This window comes from Lynx canadensis, chromosome B3, assembly GCF_007474595.2.
Source record: "Lynx canadensis isolate LIC74 chromosome B3, mLynCan4.pri.v2, whole genome shotgun sequence".
Classification (NCBI taxonomy): Eukaryota; Metazoa; Chordata; class Mammalia; order Carnivora; family Felidae; genus Lynx; species Lynx canadensis.
In genome coordinates, this window is record NC_044308.2 from 40,877,884 (window position 1) to 40,904,584 (window position 26,701).

The window sequence follows — 26,701 nt, forward strand, 5'->3', positions numbered from 1 at the left end:
TGGGAACGTCATTTGGCTATTGGTGTCAAAGTGTTTCCTTAGGCTTGGAAAAGCTATCTCTGAGGATCTATCCTAAACAAATCATCCACAAACTTAAAAAGAGCTGTATGCATGAGTCTGTTCATTGCCTCTTTGCATATAAGAGTCAAGAGATGGAAACATCCTGAATATCAATCTAATGGTCTAACAGGAGAGAGTTGGTTAAATAAACCACAGCATATCCATTCAGTGGAATGTTATACGGCCATTACTAATGAGTATCATAAAGGCCAATGCCACTGTACAGGAAAAAGTTTATGGTATACATCAAGTGAAAAAGTCAGGCACAAAAAGTCACACACAAAACTGTGTGGAGGACTAAATGGAAAAGTAGATGGGAAAGAGTTACAGAAATATTATTGGTGATGGGGTGCCTGGGTGGCTTAGTCAGTTAAGCCTCTGACTTCGGCTCAGGTCATGATCTCGCGGTTTGTGAATTCGAGCCCCGCATGGGGCTCTGTGCTGACAGCTCGGAGCCTTATGCCTGCTTCAGATTCTGTGTCTCCCTCTCTCTCTGCCCCTCCCCTGCTCATGCTCTGTCTCTCAATAATAAATAAACATTTAAAAATTTTTTAAAAAAAGAAATATTATTGGTGATGATATTAAGATGATGGAGGAATTGTGGGTGGCTTTTTGGTACATCCTCCAGGTTTTAAATTTTGTAGTTATATAACTTGTCATGGTAAGTACAATAACCACCCCCTCAAAATCTCCCCCAGAACCTCCAGAAGGAACAGAGCCCTGCCAACACCTTAATTTTAACCCTGTGAGACCTATTTTGGACTTCTGACCCCCAGAATTATGAGATAATGAGTCTCTTGTTTTAGGCCACCATATTTGTGGTAACAGGAAATGAATACAATATATACAATAAAATTGAAATGACTAATATATATAATAAAATTAATTTCCTAAACTGTAAGTTATTATACTTTGTCATCAAATACAGTGGAGTAATTATATATTTTCTTTACACTTATGACATTCCTTTGAATAAGGAAGAGGATTGATTTGGAGCATGCAGACCAGAGTTTGCATCTCAGTCCCTCAGCTGTGTGACTTTGAGTCATAAGTTCCCAGAAAACTCTCATCTCCTAACCTACATATGTGTGGACCCTGAAATATGATCATTTTCAACTGCAGTGGGCCCTGAGAGGGTAGACTGCTTTTCTTTAATCATTTTTTTGAAATTATAAAAATAATATAAGATCACAAACAAAATTGAAAATATAGAGGAAAAACTCCCATAATTCCTTTACCTTAACACCATAATTTTTCCATGCATTTTCTTCATAGATACATCGTGTTAGTCAAGACTCACTTTCAAGTAACCAAAACCCAACTCAAAGTCGCCTAAGTTAAAAAGGAAATTCATTGTTTCGATAACTGGGATAGCTTTTGGGATAGCTAGATTCATGTGCCAAAATGATGTTAAGGTCCTGTGTCTCTCCACGCGCTGGCTCTCCTATTTTCTGTGTACCTTTAATAATTCTGGGGGCTCTCTTTGTGTGATGGGGAAGAATGGTCAATAGCATGAGGAGGCTTCTGTGGTCCTTACAGCTCTTGACCCCAGAGGAAGATAAAGTATCCACATACTAAATATCATGCTGAGACTCTGATTGGCCTGCCATGGGTCTCATGCCCAACTCTTGGACAAACTAGTGTAGGTAATGGAAAGGGGTGTCATGATTGTCTGAGCCTGCGTCACTTGCCCACTCCTGAAGGCAGGGATTGGAAGGAACAAGGTGATTGCCATACAACGAGGGGGAAAGGCAGTTCCAGAAGGTGTTGGGCATGCAAAAACAGGAGCTGTCCTCTATCCACATTTTATAACATGAGTAATTTGTTGTTTCATTCCAAAGTCTTTAGAACTATCATTAAATTTTTTTAATTAAAAAATGTTTTTTAAAAAATGTTTATTTTTGAGAGAGAGAGAGAGAGACAGACAGACAGACAGAATGTGAGCAGGGGAGGGGCAGAGAGAGAGAGAGAGAGACAGAATCTGAAGCAGGCTTCAGGCTCTGAGCTATCAGCGCGGAGACCGACGTGGAGCTGGAAATCAGGAACCCCAAGATCATGACCTGAGCCAAAGTTGAATGCTTAACCAACTGAGACACCCAGGTGCCCCCTTTAAAACTATCATTTTAATGAATTTTGGTTTGCAACCTACATATTTTGCCTAACCCTCATTAAATATTGTTGGCTACTTGGATTGTTATAAAAATTCTTCCACTATAAATAACGCTGCAATGAACATTTTTGTGCAATAGTTTTCTCCGAAGTTTAGATTATTTCTTTTTTTTTTTAATGTTTATTTTTGAGAGAGAGAGAGAGAGAGAGAGGAAAAAGAGAGAGCGCACACACATGGGAGGGAGGAGCCGGGAGAGAAGGAGACAGTGAATCTGAAGCAGGCCCCACCATAACAGGCAAATCCAGACATGGGGCTCAAACTCACAAACCATGAGATCATGACCTGAGCCAAAGTCGGACACTCAGCTGACTGAGCCACTCAGGTGCCGCTAGATTATTTCTGAAGACAGATTCCCAAAAGAGGGTTTACTGGGTTACAGGTGGCAAATTGGTTTCCAGGAAGGTTGCACAAATGTACAGGAAATGGTGCAGCTGCTTTGAGTAAGTTGTAGAGCAGGGCCCTCTCCCAGGTCTTGCAAACTGGGGTGGGTTGAAAGGATACCACAGATTGCTGTGCCCTGAGGCCATGACCAAAGCAACAAACAGGAAGTCTACTTACCCTGCCTAAAACCAAGAAAAAAATGCAAACTCACTTGTGGTTAGGGAAATGCATATTAGAACTATCTCTCATCCATTAGGTTGGTGAAACTTGAAGACACTGATAACATACAGTGCTTCTGAGACTGGGGGAAGAGGCACCCTCAAAATCAGCCGATAGAGATGGCAATTAGGACAGTCTTTTGGGAAAGTAATCTGGCCACGTGGATTAAAACTGATTTGAGAATACCTCCATTGTATCACATAATTACCATTTCTTTTGTGGCGAGAACGTTTAAGATCTACTCTCTCAGCAACTTTCAAGAATATAGTACAATATTATTAACCACAGTCACCACACTGTCCATTATATTTCCAGAATTTATCTATTTTCTAACTGTAAATTTGTACTCTTTGCCCAACATTTCTCCATATTCCCCACCACCACCCCCTGGTAACCATTTCACTTTGTTTCTAAGAGGCTTTTTTAGATTCCACATATAAGTGGTATACAATATTTGTCTTCCTTCCTTCCTTCTTTCCTTACTTTTTTTTTCTTTCTCTTTTTAAGTAAGCTCTACACACAACATGGGGCTTGAACTCACAACCTTGAGATAAAGAATCTCATGCTCTACTGACTGAGCCAACCAAGCGCCCCCAGTATTTGTCTTTCTATGTTTGACTTATTTCACTTAGCATAATGCCATCAAGTGCATCTAATATTGCAAATGGCAGCATTTTCTTGTTTCTCATAGCTGAATAGTATTATAATATTTAAATATATCAAATCAACATATTGTACACCTTAAACTTATACAACATTACATGTCAATTATATTTCAACAAAGCTAAAAAAATTGATTTGAGACTCTCATGTTTGTGAATCTTTAATTAATTAATTGATTGATTTAGAGAGACAGTGCTTGCAAGTAGGGGAGAGGAGCAAAGGGAGAGAGAGAGAGGGAGAATATCTACGCTCAGCATGGAGCCCAACGTGGGACTTGATCCCACGACTCTGGGATCATGACTTGAGCTGAAATCAGGGGTTGGATGCTCAACCAAAGGAGCCACCCAGGCTTCCCTCAGGTTTGTGAACCTATTCAACAAAAACAAAGTACCGGGTCTGTTTCCTGGTGGTGTCACTTCCTTTTTCTTCACAGGTTATGGCTCCCTGCATGAGCTAGATCTATCATGTGCCTCTGGCCTTAGGAGGTGCCATACCCATCTCAGTCTTAAAGAACTAAGCATTTGATGTGGACTGTGGCAGAGGCAGCTAACTACCTCCAGTGGCTATTTCCCCTTCCTCCTTTCAGTAATAGATCCCACAGAACCTATGACCATCCAGTGAGAGACCACATAACCCTGCCTCCCTTACAGCTAGGTGTGGCCCATAAGATCTGGCCAAGAGGAGATGATTGGAAGTGATGTCTGCAAACTCCAAAGGTGGAACAGTTTGTTTGTCTAGAGACTCTGGCCTCTGAGAGATATCAGTGAATATTTGCTGATCTCTTGAACTGAGAAGAAAGAGAATTGGGAGCCACAGGGTGGCTGCTTTCTGCCATGAGAACAGAGAAACAAGGAGAAGCAGTTTGCCAAGAAAGGAGAATGGAGTAAATGCAAAACAGGAGGCAGGATGGGGGTATGGTGAGGTGTGAGGGGGTTCAGAGCCACTGTCCCAGCCCTGGCTCTCATTCCTTACGAATGAGGCCACACCACTCCTTTGCTTGGGTCCTTTTAATAGATCCCCCATTTTCCTTCACCTAATTTGAATAATTTTTCTGTTACTTGCAAAAAAAAGGGGGGGGACTTCACATAGATAGAGCCCTCCAGAATAACCCTTTCTTTGGCATATGATAACCAGTAAGGAAAACTTATTGAGATGATATATTTTGCTTTTGCTGTTGTGGAAAAATTAGAAAGACTAGCAGTCATTTGTTTATTTATTCTTGGGATTTTCCCTTCCTGTTCTGAGAAGGTAGACAGGCTTTGGGTTTCCTGCCTCAGAGGAATTTCAAGCTATAGGGCCGTGAGAAGACGTTACCTAAGACAGCCTGCTGTCCTAGGTTTTGTTTCCAAAAGTTTGAGTTCCCATGGAAGACCATCCTGGAGGAAGGGAGAGAGATTCTAGGTGGGGGAGGTAGAAGCAGTGACAGTGAAGGGAGAATTCTTGAGATAAGAGACGGATAAAAGTCTGTAGATTCGGTGATTTTGGGGAACTTGTAACCTAACCTGGCTAGTCCCAGGGAGATTCCAGGACCCTAGAGGGGACCAGAAGCCTAGTGCATCAAGAGAGATTGGATCCTGGTTTTCTGTGTCTGGCTGTCACTTCCTGACCATAAAACTTTACTTATAAAAACAGAAGTTTGGGCAGACTTAGCCCATAGAACATAGTTTGCTGATCCTTGAATCAGAATATGTTCATTTCACAACCCTCAGTGCATTAAAAGATATGGGCCTCGTGCATCAGTGGATGTCAACATCATTTTTAAAAAGTGAGATGACCAGGCATTGTGTGCCTCCTATGGTCTTGTCAAAGGACACAACCAGAGTCTAATTCAGTCTCTGGATGCATCTACATATACGCAGGAAATATAGGACACAGAGAAATATGTTGAAATGCACCAAGAGTATGCAATCAGCAAAATCTGGACTGTGGGAAACTGCACAAGTCAAAAGGATTCTTGGACAGATTGGATAAAGTAAAAGGATAGAGGGATGAGGAGATACAAGTTGAAAGAGATTTAGGGTTGTATTGTTTTGGAGAAGGATGGGCAGGACTAAACTCCAGTTTAGGGATGTATGTACTATAGGGTGAGCGTTATAAAAATCAGCCCTGGAGAGGTTTGTGATTGGAAAGGGGCCCCTGGATGGTGCTTTTGGGGTGGGTGGCAAGATTCTATTTCTTGATCTGGTGGTATTGACAAGAATGTTCACCCTAAATTGAGCTATGCATTTGCTTTGGGTTTTGTTTGTTGTATTTATGTTTTATTTTGTAATTAAAAAAATATTTCTTATTTATTTATTTAAATTTATTTATTTAAATTTAAGTTAGTTAACATACAGTGTAGTATTGGTTTCAGGAGCAGAACACAGTGATTCATCACTTACATATAATGCCTAGTGCTCATCCCAACAAGTGCCCTCCTTAAAGCCCATCACCCATTTAGCCCATCCCTCCACTCACCTCTCTCCATCTACCCTCAGTTTGTTCACTACAGTTAAAGAATCTCAGGACACCTGGGTGACTCAGGGGGTTAAGTTCTGACTTCGGCTCAGGTCATGATCTCAGGGTTCCTGAGTTCAAGCCCCACATCAGGCTCTATGCTAACAGCTCAGAGCTAGGAGCCTGCTTTGGATTCTCTCCCTCTGCCCCTCCCCAACTAGTGCTCTGTCTCTTTCTCTCTCAAAAATAAATAAACATTAAAAAAAAATTTAAAGAGTCTCTTTGCTTTGTCTCCCCCCGAAAAGAGTTCTAAGGACGACATAAATTTGGAGCTGCTAGGTGTCATCGCTCCTGTATGCAGAAAGCTGCTTTGGGAACGAAGTCCTGCCCAGAGTAACACAGGGTCTAGAGACAGAATGTGAGACATTAAGTTGTTAAAAAACAAATTTCAACTGAACAAATTTGAAGATCTAATTGGCTTTATTCAGATATTATGATTTGGGCAGCATCGCATCTAATAAGTAGAGAGATGCTCCATGGAGTTGTACAAATGGAAGGTTTTCATAGGCAGTAGGGTGGGACAAGAAGGTATTAGTAAAAGAAATGATTGATTCGGGCCTGAACATTTGGTGGGGGGAGGGGATGGCAGGTTTTGTTTATTTATCATGCTGGTCACTTCACTAGTGCTGACCAGGAAATTTCAGATTGGCCTTTAAAGGATCACATTCCTGGGACTGTCATTAAATCTTGGTTTGCTGTAATGGGTGGACAAATGACTCCATTTGGGGCTTAAAAAATTTTTTTTATGCTTTTATTTTATTTTTGAGAGAGAGAGAAAGAGTGTGAGCAGAGGAGGGGCAGAGAGAGAAGGGGGAGACAGAATCTGAAGCAGGTTCTGGGCTCTGAGCTGTCAGTGCAGAGCCTTTTTAAAAAAAAAAAACAAACAAAAAAACAAAAAACAAAGTCCATGATAATCTTGTTTGATTACCTGCATCCAGGCATTTCTGAAGCTTGATGTATCCATGGAATTTTCATTTATATGAACCAAGAAAGTCCCTTTTTATTTATACTGCTTTGGTTTGTAACCAAAGGAGTTAATCCACGTATCTGTAGATCCTCAAAAGGCTGGTAAATGTTCCTCAAGAAACTGCTGGTTTTGTTGGATTTTTGGTGATTACTTTAACTATCTGTGGTAACTCACATTCTCTGCCACACACAGGCAAATCTGTTCTTCATTCTCCTGACAGTCTTGAAAGCTTTATTCCATATTTCAGAATGATGGGGTCCATTGTCATTCACTAAGGTATGGTTCATTCTGACCTTGTTTGAAAGTTGGGAGAGCTCACTGAAGGACAGGATGGGAAGGAATGTTCTATCAAAAGAGAATAGGTGCCTGGGTGCCTCAGTGGGTTAAGCGTCTTACTCTTGATTGTGGCTCAGGTTATGATCTCATGGTCACGGGACTGAGCCCCTTGTCGGGCTCTGCGCTGAAAGTGGAGGCTGTTTGCGATTCTCTCTCTCTCTCAAAATAAATATATAAACATTTTTTTAAAAAAGGGAATAGGGATGCCTGGGTGGCTCAGTTGCATAAGCGTCTGACTTCGGCTCAGGTCATGATCTCATGGTTCGTGGGTTCGAGCCCCACGTCGGTTCTGTGCGGACAGCTCAGAGCCTGGATCCTGCTTCCGATTCTGTGTATCGCTCTCTCTCTCTCTCTCTCTCTCTCTCTCTCTCTCTGCCCCTCTCCCACTCATACTCTGCCTCTCTCTCAAAAATAAATAAACATTAAAAAAAAATTTTTTTTAAAGGGAATAAAAATCCCATCAGCTGGAACGGTTGACACATTGGTGGGATAATCTGAGGCCTCGGGGAAGTAGTGAGAAGTCATGTGTTTCAGGTATCATTCATTCATTCGTTCATCGCATATTTATTTATTTCCAGGCACTAAACATGACAGCCCCAGGCTCAGCTTTCAGGAAACTCATAGCCGGGGTTGGCAGGGTGGGGTGAAGAGCTATGTGGTACAACCTGGGGAACTCTTGAAGGCTTATTTGTCTCTATGTATGATTCGTTTTCTGTTCTAACTTCTGAAATTTCCATCATATGAATTATTTCTTAATGTTGTTGTAATACTCCCAGGAGGTCCCATTTAGAATGCAAAAATGTATTTAAAATGTGTTAACTAAACGAGTGAGCACACTCTAGGACACAATATCACTATGGTGAAGAGTAGGAGAGGACAGATACTTCTTAATTTTTTTTAATAAGGCCCACACCCAACATGGGGTTTAAACTTCCCTCCCCAAGATCAAGAGTTGGATGCTCCACCCAGGACAGATGCATTTTGATGAGAAGACAGTCTCTGGAAAGAATCTACAGCCCTGGGCAGCCAGGTGGTATTGTCTAAGGTAAGGGAGGGGGTAGGGAAAAGGAATGGTTGAGAAATGCCTACTATTTCACCAGCTTTCTTGGGTTTAGGTGATACCCATGCCTTGAATATCTCTCCCTGGTAAGGAAGTGGACTTATTTTGTATTCTAGGCTTTGAGGTCAGACAGATCTGTGTTTGAATCCCAGCCTTGCTACTTACTAGAAAGCACCAAATTACTTCTAAACTCAGCCTCAGTTTCCTTATCTGTATAATACAGAGAAAATCTTCACCTTACTGGATGGTGGGGGGTAGTAAAAGATATTAATGTATATAAAGAGCTCAGCCCACAGCCCAAGCGCATTGGTTTTTCTCAGTGAATGTTAGTTTCCCTTCTTGGTTGAATAATCTTATTCATTTAATGGCATTTAGCTCAAAAAGACAAGAAATTTCAAATGGCTCTTTAGATCAGCTTTACAGATGGGGGGGAAGGGGGAAGAAAGAGATAGAGAAAGAAAAGACTGACCTAGCCCAATCTCATTCAGTTGACATTCCACAATCACATTTCTCAATATTCTAGAATCTTTCTATTTATTTTGTAGTATTTCTCTTCCTGGCCTATGTTAGCCCCTAAGTCAGACCCTAACTAATCCCCTCTATATCAGAGACAAGGGGTCATAGAGTTCTTCCCATTCATTGTTTTTGTGTTCTCAAAGTATCACCTCCGGGTGCCTGAGACAATCAGGAAATGAGAGGAATTTCCTTTTTTTGGCAACAAGTAATTAAAAATAATGATTTATTGAAGGTTGGCTATGAACCAGGCAATTGGGCTCTGCATCTTACATGTTTCTTTAATGTTTCTTTAATGTTTACAACAACCAGGTGAGTGGGGGTTATTATCTCAGACTTACAGAGACCTGTAGGGTTGTTTTGAAGATTAAATGAAATCATGTTGGAAAGGTGCTTAGAACATCTAGATTCAATAGAAGTTAGCTGTCATCATTACTATTACTTTTCAGTGAGGAAATTGAGGGTCCAATTAGTTACAATACCCACCTAAAGTCAACCAGCTAGAAGGTTGAAGAAGGATCCCAGGTCTTGCTGTCCTTAAAGTCAATGTGAGAGTTCCACCATGTTTCATAACATCCTGACTGAAATGACAAAACATTAATCAATTTGAATAATAACAAAAGTTTCAACCCTATCTTAACTCATAGTCTAGAAAATGTTAACCGTGATTTTGGGCCAACACATTCCCGCCACTCTCCCACAACCCCTTGGTTAAAAAACTCGTTTTACAGATGCCAGGTTCAGTCCTTACCAACTTCCAGAGCACAGTCTTACAATTCTCAACTGCCTTTCCAGATCCATCTCTCACTTTTTCTCATATGATTAGTGAGTACTATGGTATACATCTATGGTGTACCCTAAATTTTCTCTTGGCCCTGGGATTGTTCTAGGGATGAGCACTGATCCAAGCCTGGACGATCAGCACTTTTTTCCCCCAGGATTTCTCAAACTTGAATTAAGGGTATTAGTTCTTTTCTAATGGTAGAAATAGCCAGATGCAAAACTTGGGAATGCCGTATTTCCAGATATACAAAGAAAGTCAGTCTTGGGAACTTGGCTGATTTAGTTGGAAGAGCATGTGACTCCTGATCTTGGGGTTGTGAGTTTGAGCACCATGTTGGGTGTAGAGATTATTTAAAAAAATAAATTAAATTAAATTAAAAAAAAAAAAGCCAGTCTAGGGGTGCCTGGGTGGCTCAGTCGGTTGAGCGTCCGACTTCTGCTTAGGTCATGATCTCACAGTCTGTGAGTTCAAGCCCCGCGTTGGGCTCTGTGCTGACAGCTCAGAGCCTGGAGCCTGTTTCAGATTCTGTGTCTCCCTCTCTCTCTGCCCCTTCCCCACTCATGCTCTGTCTCTCTCTGTCTCTCAAAAATGAATAAATGTTAAAAAAAAAATTAAAAATAAAGTCAGTCTTGAGCGAAACTGAAGCCAATGCAGCAAGGGAAGCAAGGAGAGAGCAAGAAAGATCTGGTAATGCTGAAGTTACTGGTTCCAAAATTTCCTGAAGCCTCAGTTCATCTTTCCCCCCATCTCCCACTTTCAGTTTGATTATTCAGCCATTTTTCTTGATTCCTTGAACTAATTCTTCTCCTTTATTTTTGCCCAAGCAAGTTCAGGTTGGGTTTCTGTCACTTGGAACCAACAAATCTGGATAACATAAATATCACATAGTCACAACTAAACTGGACTGCCTGCTGATCCTGAGCACACTTTTGCTTATGCTGTTCTTTGTGCCTAGAATGTTTCCTATTCCCACATGTCTAAACTAACCACTCAGTCTTCAAGGCCTCATCCCTCATGCACTATCTCTGATCCAACTGTAAAAATTAAACTATCCCCCTTCTAAGCTCCCCAGTCCTTTAAAAGGGGAGAAAAGTTCTCTCATTATACTCAGAACTCTCTAACTTGTGTTATAATTATTTATATATACACCCTCTCTACTATTTTCTTTCCAGAACAAAGATTTGCCTTGTTCATCTTGTTCCCACTGTGCTACCACAATGTCTGGCACGGATACCACTGTATAAATGTTAGTTCTTTTCTTCTTCCCCTTCTCGTGGTAGGCACACTGCTTTCCTGTAGCTTCATTATCTTTCCCGGCATCAACATTCCATTGCCTGCTGCTGAGTGAGAAAACGTTCATCTGCGTCTGCCCCAGGCAGTTGTGTTTTGATGAAATAACACTAACAAACTGTTGTGAAAAGAATTTAATTTATCTGAAAATGGTTATTGCATTGTAGGCTTAAGGAACTAGTGAGAGAATTGGTTAGTGCCGCTTAGATGGTGGGTTGCCCTGGTATATGTGATATTTCATCTAGAATGTGGATTTCGAGTGGGAACCCTAGAAGGCTTGTATTCAGCAAGAAGGGACTCCATTTCCCAAAGGACTACCTGTTTTTAGTTTCTCTGCTTCCTTTCAAACCTCTTTGCCAGATCAAGTATTTGTTAGTGTTAGTGAGGAAAGAGGTAATGAAGGTGTTCTCATATGCAGATATGTTTAAAAAAATTCCAGGCAACTTTTGAGGCTTGGAGGTTGGTGTTTTGAGAATACATTATTATCAAAATACGTAACTTTTTATATTTAGCTCTCAGCTTCCCTCTCAGATTCTACCACCTGGATGAAGTTCTCTCTCTTCTGCAATCTATATTCTCTTTTCTGAGTTCTCAGAATATTTATTTCTCTGCACTTTCTTTTAGTTTGCATCACACTGCTTTTTAGTAATGGCTGTGTGTGTGTGTGTGTGTGTGTGTGTGTGTGTGTGTGCAAGTCTTTAAATAAATTTAACTGGTTTTGAGTTTGGCCTATTTCAAATCTTACCTGTACCCAGAGAAAATTATAATGCTTACACACTGGTTAAAGGATGATGTATTCCAGGGGACCTATTAAAATACCTATCACACATTTACAAATATCAAGTTACAATAAACATCTTGTCCTTCCTTTGTATCCTGCCTCTTTGGAGGAGCAACGGGATACACAAGTTTCAGAAGTTGGGCACCTGACTTTACAGTTTTGCTCATTCAACCAATGAAAAATATATAGGAATAGAATCCACATTGTTGGTTATTTAGCTATCTTTTTATGGATATGTATCTCCATCTTTCTTTTTGTTTTATTTTTTAATGTTTATTTTTGAGAGAGAGAGAGCGAGAGCAGGGGAAGGGCAGAGAGAGAGACACACAGAATCTGAAGCAGGCTCCAGGCTCTGAGCTGTCAGCACAGAGCCTGACATGGGGCTTGAACCCACGAACTGTGTGTATCTCCATCTTTCATTTTCAGAACCGTAGAGGGCATGGACCTACTTTGTATAGCCTATAGTTCTAGCGTGATGTATTATACACGGTAGGCACCGATAAATGTGAGAAATGATTGAATGATACATACACTCTCTTACAGTTTCTTTGCAGGATAACATGACAAAGAATAAAGTGCTATTAGTCATCTGAAAGTCTTTTTTGTAAGGAAGTGGAGTATAAATAAGCACATAAATAAGAATAAGGTATTATTATCACATTTTGGAAAAGCCTCTTGGCCTCTGATCTGCAATATTACCAGGATCAGAAAGACTGGCTGAGGGAACAATTGGGGACCAAGAATGTGAGGTAGAATTCATTCTCTTTTTCTGGTATTTAAACACAAGCTGTAAGAACAAAATGTTTCTAATTAAGATACCACTGATTTTTCCCTCCATTAATTCCATTTTTCTTCCAAGCTAATGGGTGTATATAATGACTCCACATCAAAGACTCTTTTCTAATGGTTTAAGAGATGTGAGTTTTATTAGAACAAAGCAGAATTCACAAGCCACAACAGAGCAACTTGTCAAAGTTATTTCGGAGTTGATTTACAAATCATTCTTCATTGTGTGTGCTGTGCTTCTAAACCTCCTTCTCCAAGATTGCTTCAGCTCTTTGCACTTCCTCTTGCTAAGTCCTTCCCCTCCATACTCTTCTCACCTTGCACTCTCCTCACATAATATTATAATGATCTATTTTCTTCCCTATCACCTTCTATTAGACCAGAAACCCCTTGAGGGCAGGTATTAAATCTTGCTCAACTTAGTACATTTGGTGCCTTGCAAAAGTCTCTGATCTCTTAAAAGAATGAATGATAACAGTGCCTCACATTTATATGGCACTTTAGACTTAGAAAGCAGTTTCCTATGTTATTTAACTTCCATGATATTCTGAGGCAGGCAAAAAACCCATTATCATCCATTTTTACAGATCTGAGAAGTTCAGAGAGGCTGTGTAACGTAAGGGAAAATAGGCTGCAATTTCAGGAGACACCAGAACTAATGACTATGGATTCCAGCTCTAGAGTCCTTTTCTGAACATTGGAGCTGCTCGTTTTCTGAGCCATGTGGCAAAGGCAAAGCAGACTTATTCCTTGAATGCTTTTAACTTTCTGCCTCCACACTTTGCTCCTCTCTTGGGCCTCTTTTACTTCTGACTTAGCCTTCCTGATAGGGAAGTTGAAAGATTCCATAAAAATCTACTTTTTGTTCCGTTTCCTACTTCTATTCTTGCTGGGACCTGCACCCCCACTTCATACATGCCTCATAAAGCAAATAGTGTATGTTCTCCTTGTAAGGGATGAGGAGTTAATTTCTTTAGAATATATTACATCTAAGGAAGGACCAGGTGAGAAAGACCAGAGGAAGCCATCATCTGTGTATTCCAGACCACCAGCGCTAGACATCTCGAAGCCAAGAACCCCTAGCTCCAAGAAATAAGATGTAGGCCCTTGTCTTTGTTCCAGTGGGTTCCTGGATGCCTGAGAGGACATGCACACTGGACCATAATCCTTAATAAAAACCCCAGATCCTGAGCAAAGATGAGACTCTCTCTCCTTCCCTTTCTGTACTCTACGCCTTCAATAAACTGCGTTCATCTCCTGCTGACTCCTATTTGATTTCTATCTTGTGAATAGCCAGGGACCATCTTGGCTGCTCCTGTGAAACCCCCTGTGGGTCCTCAGTCCATCACTACTTTTTATTTAGGAGCCACATATTTCCTATGTGCAGTTGAAAAATGAAAAATATATACTCTTCTGTTGATTCTCCAGTTCCTCTGCCTGGGACCTCTTCGTTGAGGTGTAGGATTGTGGAATATGTGGCATGAGATGGGTATGATGTGTATTTGTGGGGAAAAATGTAGCCGACTGGTGTGGCACTGAGCAGTGCACGGCTCAGAGGACTTTCAGGGCAAGGGCCAGCAATGCTGAGGCCTTGGCTTTGAGTTCCCTCTAACAGCCCCTCCCATCTCCAACATTTTTCTCTAGTGGAAATCTGGATAAATTGAACTGGTAGAGTTGGGAGAATGATACAATAAGACTCCAGAAGATGTTGATATAAATATTAAAGAGTGTTTAGGGGCGCCTGGGTGGCGCAGTCGGTTAAGCGTCTGACTTCAGCCAGGTCACGATCTCGCGGTCCGTGAGTTCGAGCCCCGCGTCAGGCTCTGGGCTGATGGCTCAGAGTCTGGAGCCTGTTTCCGATTCTGTGTCTCCCTCTCTCTCTGCCCCTCCCCCGTTCATGCTCTTTCTCTGTCCCAAAAATAAATAAACGTTGAAAAAAAAATTAAAAAAAAATAAATATTAAAGAGTGTTTAGAAAAGAAGTGCAGTGGTCAAGGTGAGGGTGGAAAGCCAGGGTTTACTTGCTGACATTAACTATATTTGATAATTGTCTGCAGTTGAACTCAATTGTCTAATTGTTCAATTCTCCTTTGCACATAGCTCTGAGGGTGGAAGCTAAGAAGGAAGGAGGGACTCTCTTAAATGGCCTTTAAAATAAGCAGAGTCCTTTTCTTTTCTTTTTAAAATTTTAACATTTATTTATTATTGAGAGACAGAGAGAGACAGAGTATGAGCAGGTGAGGGGCAGAGAGGAGGAGACACAGAATCTGAAGCAGGCTCCAGGCTCTGAGCTGTCTGCACAGAGCCCGACGCGGGGCTCAAACTCACAAACCGCAAGATCATGACCTGAGCCAAAGTCAGACACCCAACCAACTGAGCTACCCAGGTGCTTTTTCTTGAAAAAGAATGAGTAAAAGCAATAGTTTTACAATCCAGGAAAAATGAAATGTCATGGGATACTTGAGTGGCACAGATGCCTACATCATCAGCAAGTTAAAATGAGAATGATAAGGGACTTGTTGGCCTTATCTCAGTTTCACATGCAATATCCCCATCATAAAGCACTAGCAATATCACTCCATGTATACCCACTCCCTCACATCTAGTTTACCAGAAATACACAGCATATTTTATATATAGAAACTTAAAAGTTATACACATAATGAGGCCTACCATTTAAAGAGTAATTAATATGTGCCAGGAGCTTTACGTACATTTACATCCTCACAGGAACCCTGTGATAATAAGAACCAACATTATAAGTTGATAGATAAGGAACCGAGGTTTAGGGAGGTCAAACAACTTGCCCAAGGTCATATACCAGGTAAGTAGAACTCCAGAATTCTCACCTACGTCTGATAGTGGACTTGGGCCACACTGCCTCATATATATCCAATTTAACCACTGGCAAGCACTCTGTCTTCTGCCTGTATCATAATTTTTTACATGAGTAACACATACATGGCTTGTATGTTATGAACTCCTCTTATGTCCCCAATTAGATTGTGAGCTTCTGGAGGGAAGAGAAAGGCTTCAGATCCTCACTCAGTTAAGTAGTAACTAAGTAGAATATGTTTAACAAAGGACACCAGGAAGATGGCTAGAAATGTGGAAGTCTAGTAGTAAGAAAAGATAACAGAAGGGAGGAGACAGGAATATATACTTTCAATAATTTAATGAGCACCTGGACTGCTGTTAGGTGCTGGGTGTACGGTGATGACCAAAGCCTGTTAGCGTTCCCACCCTTCACGGGACTTCTTTGTGAAGGTCTGGGTCATGATCAAGGATGTAAGTCACCCAAGGGACAATTTAACTCGGTGTTCCTCAGCAGAAAAGAAAACTAAGGAGTGGCAGGCCCCAGCATCTGCAGGGTTCTAGCAGTCCTGCAGCGCAGACATAAATAAGATAGAAGTATGCCAAGTGAAACACTTTTATATGATTGAACTTGACCGGCCAGAGGTTTAGGGCCATGTGTGAGGGGAGATAAAGAGCTCAGAGAACCAGGCGCGCTTCCGAGATAAAGGGGTGTGGTCGCCCCGCCCCTGCTACCAGCTTCCCCAAGCGTCGCTTCTTTCGCCCAGGACTCTGGGCGGTGAGGTCTTCTCCGCCCACCACGGGGAAAACGGGGACTGCTGGATGGCCCCCAACTCCTCACCCGCCCTTGTGAAACGTCTCCAATTGTGCCTCATAAGCAGAGTCCAGTCCCCGCGGGTGGACGGGGTTGTCTAGACTCCGCGAAGGCTCAAAAGGGAGGTCAGGGCGGTGCCGAAGTCCCCAGAACATAAGCCAAACCCCCGCCCCCGCCATTAAGTCTCCTTCCCTTTTCCCCTCCTCCCGCAATCCCGCGGTGGTGCTCCTCCTCCAACCCCTCTAGCCTCCCGCGCTGGGCCTTGGCGGGGGGAGGGGGGGCGGGACGAGCGGTCAAGACTGCGCGAGAGTACCGCCCAAATCCCGCGAGACTTGCCTGCTGCCGCCGCCGCTGCCGCCGCCGCCGCCGCCGCCGGCGTCGCTGCCTCCGCCTCTTACGTCTTTCCCTTTGACAAGTCGCCGCTGCTGCAGCAAAAATAAAGGACGCGGCCGCCGCAGCCGCTGCCGAGCCGAGCTCGGGTCGCCGGAGCCGCGCCCCACGCCAGCCAGCTCCGGAGCCGCGTACGGTAACGCCTCTTCTTCTGCCCTCCTGGCTGCCTGTGCGTGCGCCCCGCCGGCCCGGCAAGGCCGGCCGGGGCCGTTCCCGGGCCGCGGCCGAGCGGGGCCGCCGGGGTCCTGGGTGGGCGGCAGGCGGAGGTCTGGGGGAACCCTCCCGGCGTTGTGCGCGTCCCCGGCTTCAGAGGCCTCCCGCCGCCTGGGCGCCTACAGAGCCGTCTTAGAAACCCAGCCGCTCGCACAGGGACCCGCCCCTCCAGCGGCTTTTTGTACCTGTCCCTGGGCCCTCGGGGGTCGCGTCTCTGACCTTCTCCTTCACCCCTGTATCCTCTGACGAGGGCCTTCCCCCGGCCGGGGCCGGGGTCGTGGGGGCAGCGGCCCGACCCTGTTTCGGGAAAGCCTCGACCCCAGTGCCCCCAGTCACCGGCCGCCTTTTGAGGTGGAGATTGGGACGACGTGTCTTTCTGCTTTGCTCTGCCTTTGGGTGGGGGCAGCTCATCTGGTACACCTTTCTCCATATCTCCTGCCTCGGTAGAATAACAATTTATAATGCCTGTGCTACCAAAAGAGGAGACGAGATGCATTGTTTAGTCTCTGGGTGAGATGAGGATGATGAGGAAAAGAGTTGTCCCAGGGAACATGTTGAAACCTTTTCTGTGATGAGTGGCAGGTTCTTGGGAGACACGAGGACAGGAACTGGTACCACCTTTCCCAAGAGATTATGTAAAAGACCTGCTCTCCGGCCCAGAGAGCTGTGTGCAGGGACAGAATTTGCCTTAATTTTAAAATAATGTCTATAGTACTGTAGAAAATATGGATAATCAGAGTTATAGGAATACCAAATCTTAACTAACTCGTCCTTGTAATTCCATTTCCAGAGATAGCATTTCATGGTTAGCATTTTGGTGTATTTCCTAACAGACGCTTAATTTTTTCGAATAATACGTGGCTCATCATTGATTGGGACTTCCCCATTCTGTATATGTTTCAAAATGATTTGTTTTATTTGAGTTACTTGGGTCCACTTGATTAAGACTGGTTACTTGTTCATTATCACTGGTTGTACTCTGTCATCACTGTCTCTTTCATTGGACCCTCTTCCAAAATGATTGTTAGTTAAATGGTTTTAAAAATCGAAAGTTAAACAAGTGTTAACTGCTTGGATCTAGTACATATATGTTTTTACAGTTCTTTCTTTGGTGGGTGCTGAAAAGGAGCAGTGTTTGGGGGAAGCAAACTATGATTATTCACGGTGGGGAGAAACCTCTTTTCCTCAAGGTTTTATAACATTGATTTTCATTGGTTATTTTTAGACCCAAATCATTATGTGACATTGTTTGTCATAGTGCCTTTGTGATTGGGATAGGATGGATACCTGCCTTTGATTATGCAGGTTTCTATGGTGTGAGTTTATACAAGCAAAATTGAGTGTCCTAGGTGTCTGTATGCATGTACACACACGTATAATGCATCTACACATGGGTATATCTTGGAAGTGAGTTAAAATGTATTATTTGAGAAAAGAAAGCATTAAGTAGGGAAAATAGTAGTCTTGTAATATTTCTTTCAAATTATATGACAGTATTATATAGCAGAATGAAACATCTAGGGAGGTTGAAAATCTAGTGGTTTTAAAAAACATGATAGATTGTCATTTGTCTGCAGTTGTTATTGGAATGGATTAAATGGCCTATTAAGGCCTTTTGTAATTCTAAACTTATATGAATTTTGTTTTTCCTGAGGTTCTCTTATCACTTTGCTTCTTAAATTTCTAGTCATGCTGTTTTGCATGTGACACTTAGCCATTCATTTGCTGGTCATGTATTCCACTCCCTATGCAGGCGTCCTGGTGGTGCATGGAGGAGAAAGCAAATGTGTCACTTAGTCTGTTTATTAATATAAACATCTTCTGGGGCGCCTGGGTGGCTTGGTTGGTTGAGCGTCTGACTTTGGCTTGGGTCATGATCTCACGGTTTGTGGGTTCCAACCTTGTGTGGGGCTCTGCACTGATAGCTCAGAGGCTGGAGCCTGCTTCAGATTCTGTGTCTCCTCCCCTCTGTCTTTGCCTGTGCTGTCTCTCAAAAATAAATAAACATTTAATATATATATATATATAAACATCGTCTGCAAATCCTATTTGATTAAAGGAATTTCAAAGACTTTGTTGTTGGTTGGTCTGGATTGGTTAGTAGAAGATGTAAATAATAAATAGCAGTAGAATTCTAAGGTTTCAAGCATTTTTTTTCCTAAAAGACATTTTTTCCCCCAAATACTCCTTAGTATTTAAATTAAAAAGAATGACTCGATATATTGAACAGTTGCAGTGTTAAAATTTAGATTTCCAGTAAGATAATAGTAATAAAGACTTTGTGATTTGGGGTGTGGAGAGAAGTTTGTGTTAAGATAAAAGCATATTGACTTGTGAAACATTTTGAATTTTATAGTTGGGCAACTATGTAATAATAAGTAAAAAACTTACTATAACCTATTAACTTTTTTTAATGTAAGTAAAACTTTGGCTTAATAGACAAATGAAATGCGTTGCTACAGGCACATACTGCAGATTATCATGATGTTGAAAACAACCAGTTGGCCACATCATTTAAAAATAAGTTTGCAAAGCCAGTGAAGTCACATCAGCTAGCAATTTTTTTTTTTTTCGACTAAGGTCTAAGGGAACATAAAGTAGATAATTAATTTTTAGATACCAGATCTCATTTTTATGGTTTTAGTTTTTTCTATTGTCACTTACTGGGCCCTCTAAATTAATCAGAATATTAAATTACAGATGAGATCCCTGAGCAAGGAAATATGACAGTTGCATAAGATGATCAATTGATGGATTTTATTTATTTTTAACTGTTTATTTTGAAATAATGTTAGACTTACAGAAATGTTGCAAAGATAGTACAGAGAGTTCCTATATAATACTCTTCATACATCATCTCCTGATGTTGACACTTTATATAACCAAAGTACAATGATCAAAGCCAGGAAATTAGTTTTGGTATAATACTGTTAACTAAACTACGGACTTTATTTGAATTTCACTAGTTTTCCCCCAATGCCTTTTTTTCTGTTGCAGGATCTAATTAATTGCATTTAGTTGTTATATCTTTCTTGTCTCTTCCAGTCCGTGACAGTTCCTCAGTTTTTCCTTGTGTTTCATGATCTTGACACTTTTGATGAGTACTGTTAGTTAATTTGTAGAATTTTTCCCATTTTGGATTTGTCTGATGTTTTCTATGATTCGATTGAAATTACGTATGTTTACAAGAAAACCACAGAAATGATGTGTCCTAGGTGCATCATTTTAGAGGATGCATGTTGACAGATCTTATTGCTAGTGATATTTTCACCTTGATTACTTTGTTAAGGTGGCCTCTGCTGTGTTTCCCTTATAAAGTTACTATTCATCCTTTTGGTACACGTCTTGGGAGGGGGGAGGGGGACTATGCAGATAAACTCTTTTTCCTCAAACTTTCTTCCACTGAGTTTACCATGCCTTGGTAGATCTTGTCCTCAACAGTTATTGTGTTGCCTACCTAATGGTGATTTTGTATTTTCTTCATTTTAAAAATATGTATTATTAGAATTCTTCTAGTAGGAAGTGGTATCTCTTCCTCATTTATTCGGTTATTTATTTATATAAGTATACTGTCATTGGTTATTTGTTTTATTCTACATGTTATAGCCCAATACTATTTTTTTTTGTTACTCAAATTTCCCCAGTTTTGGCCATTAGGAGCCATTTCATGTTGGCCTTCATCCTTATTCAAGAACTTCCTTATATTCTGGCACCATAGGCTATTTCTTGCTCATCTTGTACCTTTCCTTTTATCAGTCCTGGAATCAAGAACTTGTCTAAGGAAATCTGTTTCCTTTGATCAGAGAATAGAATTTAAATTAAGACCTGGATGCTAGGTGTAGTTAACGGGAGTGTCACTAATTCTAGGCCCTCAGAGGGCAGGGTTTGGAAATACAGGTATATATACTAACCCTCCCACACGTACAAATGAGTCAGGCGCACACACACGTGCATGCTTGTTTATTTCTATATTTATCTTTCTATATATATTAAAAACCATGAGTTTGTATTGATAGCTTCTACTCCAACACCACAGGTTCATTTTAACCTTTACTTGTTTCTTTCTTTTTTTTTTAAGTTTATTTTTTTTTTGAGAGACTGAGATAGTGCAAGCAGGGGAGGGGTAGAGAGGGGGAGAGAGAGAATCCCAATCGGGCCCCGCACCTTCAGCGTGGAGCCCGATGCTGGGCTTGAACCCACAAACTGTGAAGTCATGACCTGAGCCAAAACCAGGAGTTGGCCGCTTAATCGACTGACCCACCTCGGCCCCCAATCTTTGATTGTTTCTTATTTGTAACTTTTTTCTGATAGTGAAAAATCTGGCTTTTGTTTTCTACAGAAAATGAGATAATAGATCATATCCAAATTACTTGCTGACTTTTATAATGCATATCAAGTAGTTACTGATTGCTAACAGTACCCTTATGAGATGCCTATTTGCTAATTAGAGTTCAGTGTTTGTGTCCAGTGTTTTTTTTTTTTTTTTTTTTGTCTTGTCTTTAGCCTTACAGTATCTAGTCAAAATATTATTTTTTCCAAAGTTGTTTAGGTTAGTTCTTTATTTCCCCACTCCCTTTAGGGTGGTTCTGTTTTTCATCTGTAATGCAGTTAGATTCTTTTCTTTGTATTCCATTTTGGATTACCCCTCAATCCTGGTTGATTTTGATTATTGATTTATTTATTTTGGTATATGAAACATTGTAGTTACTAAACATTACTACATAAAAAGATACAGAGAAATATCACTTCTTATTCCTACTACCCCATTTCCACCTCCACTTCCACCTCCTTTTGCCCATCTGTTTTCCTTGCCTTGTAGGTAACCAGTCTCTTCAGTTTTTTTTTGTTTATTCTTCTGTTATTTCTTTTACAGAAATGAACAGCCTGTGGGTTTTTTTTTTTTATATTCCTTTCTTCTTTCTTTCTCATACAGTTAAAAAAAATTTTTTTTTTGAACATGTGTTTATTTTTGAGAGGCAGAGCATGAGCATGGGAGGGCAGAGAGAGGAGGAGACACAGAATCTGAAGGAGGCTCCAGGCTCTGAGCTGTCAGCACAGAGTCCGATGCGGGGCTTGAACCCACAAATGACAAGATCATGACCTGAGCTGAAGTCAGATGCTCAACCGACTGAGCCACCCAGGCGCCCCTTTCTCATATAGTTTTAATTGAGATACATTTCACCCAACATAGAACTTACCTTTTTAAAGTATACAATTTAGTGGTGTTTTGTGTATTCAAAGGTTGTGCGGCCGTTACAACTATCTAATTCAAGAATATTTTCACCACTTCAAAAAGAAACCCTGTATCCATTAGCAGTCATTTCCCCTATCATCTTCCTTAGCCCCAGTTAACACTAATTTAGTTTCTGTTTGTATAACTTTGTCTATTCTGGACATTTCATGTAAATGGAATCATATAGTATTTGGACTTTTATGCCTGGCTTCGTTTACTTAGCATAATTTTTTTCAGGGTTCTACCATGTAGCATGTATTAGTACTCCATTCCTTTTTATGGCTGAATAATACTCCATTATATGGATATATCACATCTATGCATCCAGTGATGGACATTGGTTTTCTATTTTTTGGCTATTGTGAATAATACTGCAAATGAGCATTCATATACAAGTTTTTGTGTGGACATATATTTTCAGTTCCTTTGGGTATATACCTAGAAGTGGAATTACTGGGTTGTATGATAACTCTATGTTTAACTTTCTGAGTAACTGCCCAACTGTTTTCTTTTCCCTTCTTTCTTATATGAAGAGTAACATGTTATAGATACTCTTTTGCAGTTTATTTTTTTTACTTATTGGAAATCGCCGGATATCCTGGAAATCACTCCAAATTAGTTCATTCTGTCTCTTTTTTAAATGTCTATTTATTTATTTTTAAGAGAGAGAGGGAGGGAGCAGGGGAAGGGCAAAGAGAGAGGAAGATAGAATCCCAAGCAGGCTCCGTGCTTTTAGCGCAGAGCCTGATGTGGGGCTTGAGTCCACAAACCGTGAGATCGTGACTTGAGCCGAAATCAAGGGTCAGATACTTAACTGACTGAGCCACCCAAGGGCCCCAAATTACTTCATTCGTTTTAATAACTAGTCTTCATTCTTTTTTACAGCTGTATAGCACTCCGGTCAGTAGATTTATCTAATTTATTCAGCCATTCTATGTACATTTGAGTTGTTTCCTATATTTTGCAGTTATAAACAGTATCGCAGTTAACTGACCTGTGCCTTTGCAGTTTTGTACTGTTAGAGGTGTATCTTCAAAGAAGATTTCTATGAGTAGGGTTGCTGGGTCAAAAGTTAAGTACATATGGTAGTCCTCCCCCATGTCTACAGTTTATCTTTCCATGATTTCACTTACTGGTGGTCACCAGTGGTTGAGAAGCAGATGATCCTTCTCCTGATGTATAGTCAGAAAGAAGGTTAGTAGTAGCCTAACACTATATCACAATGCCTGTCATTTACCTCACTTCATCATATGTACCTCACTACATGTAGGCATTTTATCATTTCACATCATCATAAGATTGAGTATGGTACAATAAAATATTTTGGGAGAGACCACATTCACATAACTTTTTTTTTTTTAAGTAAGTTCCACACCCAAAGTGGGGTTTGAACTTATGACCTTGAGATCAAGAGTCGCATGCTCTACCAACTGAGCCACCCAGGCACCCCTCATAACTTTTTTTATAGTATGCAGTTGACCTTTGAACAATTTGGGTTTGAACTACCTGGGTGCACACAGTACTATAAATGTATTTTCTCTTATGATTTACTTAGTAATATTTTCTTTTCTCTAGCTTACTTTATTGTAAGAATACAGTATATAATACATATAATGTCCAAAATATGTGTTAATTGATTGTTATTGGTAATGCTTCCAGTCAGCAATAGGCTATTAGTAGTAAAGTTTTCAGAGAGTCAGTAGTTGTATGCAGATTTTCTTTTTTTTTTTTGAAAAAATTTTTTAACGTTTATTTATTTTTGAGACAGAGAGAGACAGAGCATGAATGGGGGAGGGTCACAGAGAGAGGGAGACACAGAATCTGAAACAGGCTCCAGGCTCTGAGCTGTCAGCACAGAGCCTGACGCGGGGCTCGAACCCACGGACCGTGAGATCATGACCTGAGCCGAAGTCGGACGCTTAACCGACTGAGCCACCCAGGCACCCCTGTACGCGGATTTTCAACTGCATGGGGTGTCGGTGCCCCCAGTCCCTGTGTTGTTCAAGGATTAGCTGTATTGTTATAATTGTTCTATTTTATTATTGTTGTTAATCTCTTACTTTACTTAGTTTATAAATTAAACTTTATCATGGGTATGTATGTGTAGGAAAAAACATACCAGATATAGGGTTTGGTACTATCTGCGATTTCAAGTATCCACTGGGGGGTCTTGAACTGCTGTTTCAGGTATCTGCTGGGGGTTTCCCCCTTTGGGTAAGAGTAGATGACTGTATGTAGTTTTGTTAGATATTACAGAAGTGTTGTACTTGTTTGCATTCCCACCAGTAATGTATGAGAACGCCTATTTTCCTTATAACATTACCAACAGAGAATGTGTTGTGCTATTTTTTTTCCAGAGATGACTGATTTTTAAAAATGCCCTGTAGTAATTTCAGTGACCTGAACCTATTGTGTAGGGGCACTTAATGCCTGTGGTTGGTAGGTTCTTATAGTTTGAAAATGAAATACATTGTCCACTAATATAGTGCTGATACATGTATGTTATTATGTGCAGGTGAAATCAATTTGAATGCAATTTCTGGTCTAGCTGGGTTTGCTCATTGAAACTTTCTGCATTTAATGGAGTTGCTGCATTGATTCATAATACCTGTACTCTGAAATACTTCTGGAGTTTAACAAAAGATAGCTGAGATTGTAAGAAGAGTATTCTTTCTTCCATAGTATGTATGATTTAGTAGTTTTGGTTAACACTGTGTGCTAGTTATTTTGAACACTGTACACAGTACATAGTGAAATCATGGTATGGTAGTTATTTGACCGGTAATGGCCATATCTGGAAGCTATTATATTTCCATAAGAAAGAAGGTTAATCTTAAGGAGGATGCAATCGAGAGTTTACAGTTCTAGATTTGGATAATACCAGATGTTAGTGTGACCAAGGTACTAAGACAACATGAAAAACATCCCCATCTTATAAAGTAACAAGTTCTGCCCAGCTGGAAATTTAGGTTCTTTCCCAGAAAGAACACTTTTCCAAGTGCTTGGGACACATTAATGAAAAAAAAAAAAGAGGATTCTTTTTTAAAAAAAATTTATTAACTCTAATTGGCATACAATGTTACATTAGTTTCGGGTGTACAGCATAGTGATTTGACAAGTCCATACAAAAAACAAAAAATCTCTCACTGGAGGAGCTTACGTTGTAGTAGTTTTCAGATGAACTGGTGTTCTCAGGAAAAGAGATGCTCAGTGCTGATTGTGAATGGAACCAATAGAGGTCTGCGTAGTCTTTTAGTAAAATTACCTTTGGTCCTATAAAAACCCCAAATGACACTTGATTTTACTAATTACAAGGAGAAGGCCATGAAAAGTCATAGTATGGTAACATTATTCACCAATCTCTTTCTCTCTTAATTTAAAGGATTCCAAGTACTAGTGGTGCCAGTAGAGGTAGTAGTAATAGAATGATAATAATTGAATAATAGTATAGGTGAGTTTTTTTCCCTCAGCTGGGATTCCAGGAGATAACTAAACACTAATGTTTTAGGACATTTGGACATGCACTGTATGTAAAGAATTAAGTCTTTCTCGCTGGTGCATCTAGAATGCCACTAGGTATCTACCATTCTTGGGAGAATTGAGAAAATATTTACTCCAGTATTCAGTTCAGGTTCTCTGGTTCAGATGACTAACTTCAGTTGAAAAAGGTCAGGGTCATTGTAGTCCAGATCTGTTTTTTTCTTTTTTTTTTGAACTCTGCCACTTGCTAGCTGAGTGATGTTGGACAAGTCTTAGTCTCTTAGTGTCAGTTTCCTAGTCTATAAAAGTGAGAGTAGTGGTAATTGCTACGTCATAAGGGTGATGTGAGGATTAAACAATGAAGTCTTTCCGGTTACATTTATCCATTTCTATAGCTTTAAAAACTCTCTATGCTGATTGACTTCCACATTTATGTCTTGTAGCGCAGACCCTTTCCCTGAAGTCCAGGTTAGAGTTCATCTGCTCATTTCACCATTTCATTTGACTAAGAGGCATCTCAAATTAAATTTATACAATAAAGAAGGTGTGATTTCTGTCCTCTTCATTTTCTCTGAATCAGCTCTTAGTAAATGGCAGAACTAATCAACTAGTCACTTGGGCCAAAAGCCTAGGTGTCATCTGTGATTTTTCTCTTTTCTTCAAACCCTATAATAAGCCCATCAACAAAACCTCTTGACTCTATTTTTTAAATATATTTCTAATCTGATCACATGTCATCATGTCTGCCTTATTACTTTGGTCTAAACCACCATTAACTCCTGCTTAAATAATTACAGTAGTCTCTTAACCCTGCTTTCTCACTTGATTTCTGACAGTCTATTTCTACTTGTAGCTAGATTGACCTTTTTAATGGTCAGATAGGCCACTCCTCTACTTAATACTTTACAATGACTTCCTTTTACAATTAAAGTAACAGCCCAATTCCTTGTGTTGACTTACAAGGTACCACATGGTATAGTTCATCCCTGCCTGTCTCTCTGTTCATTCCACCTGTGCTATACTGAACTCTTTATATTCTTTGATTGTGACAGGTACATTTCCAGGGCTTAATATTTATTTGTTCTTGCTCTGTTGGGAGTGTTCTTTCTTGAGATCTTTGTTTCCTCCCTCACATCATTCAAGTGTTTGTTTAAAAAGGAGTTCTCAGAGGTTTTTACCTGTTTAGAGAAATTGTTAGCCATCACACTGTAGAAAATAGTAATCATCTTTCCTCCACTCTCCTTTTCTCTTT

General features: G+C 40.6%; 1 protein-coding gene and 1 long non-coding RNA gene across 11 annotated transcripts in view; one reads left to right on the forward strand and one right to left on the reverse strand.

Moving 5' to 3' along the window:
• LOC115515826 overlaps nt 1-9,427 on the reverse strand; it is a 33,978-nt gene extending 24,551 nt beyond the window's left edge. The window contains exon 1 of the long non-coding RNA XR_003969419.1: nt 9,352-9,427. This is a non-coding gene — a long non-coding RNA (uncharacterized LOC115515826). The remainder of the gene's footprint in view (nt 1-9,351) is intronic.
• A 7,112-nt stretch (nt 9,428-16,539) lies between these two features.
• Nucleotides 16,540-26,701, forward strand: part of HERC1 (HECT and RLD domain containing E3 ubiquitin protein ligase family member 1) — a 194,690-nt gene continuing 184,528 nt past the window's right edge. For 6 of the 10 annotated variants that reach the window (XM_030317964.1, XM_030317971.1, XM_030317967.1 and 3 more), the window contains exon 1: nt 16,541-16,659. The gene's annotated coding sequence lies outside the window, so the exon portion shown is untranslated. Of the gene's footprint in view, nt 16,660-26,701 lie in introns of all 10 variants that reach the window. The other 4 variants (XM_030317961.1, XM_030317966.1, XM_030317965.1 and 1 more) reach the window with 2 other exon arrangements.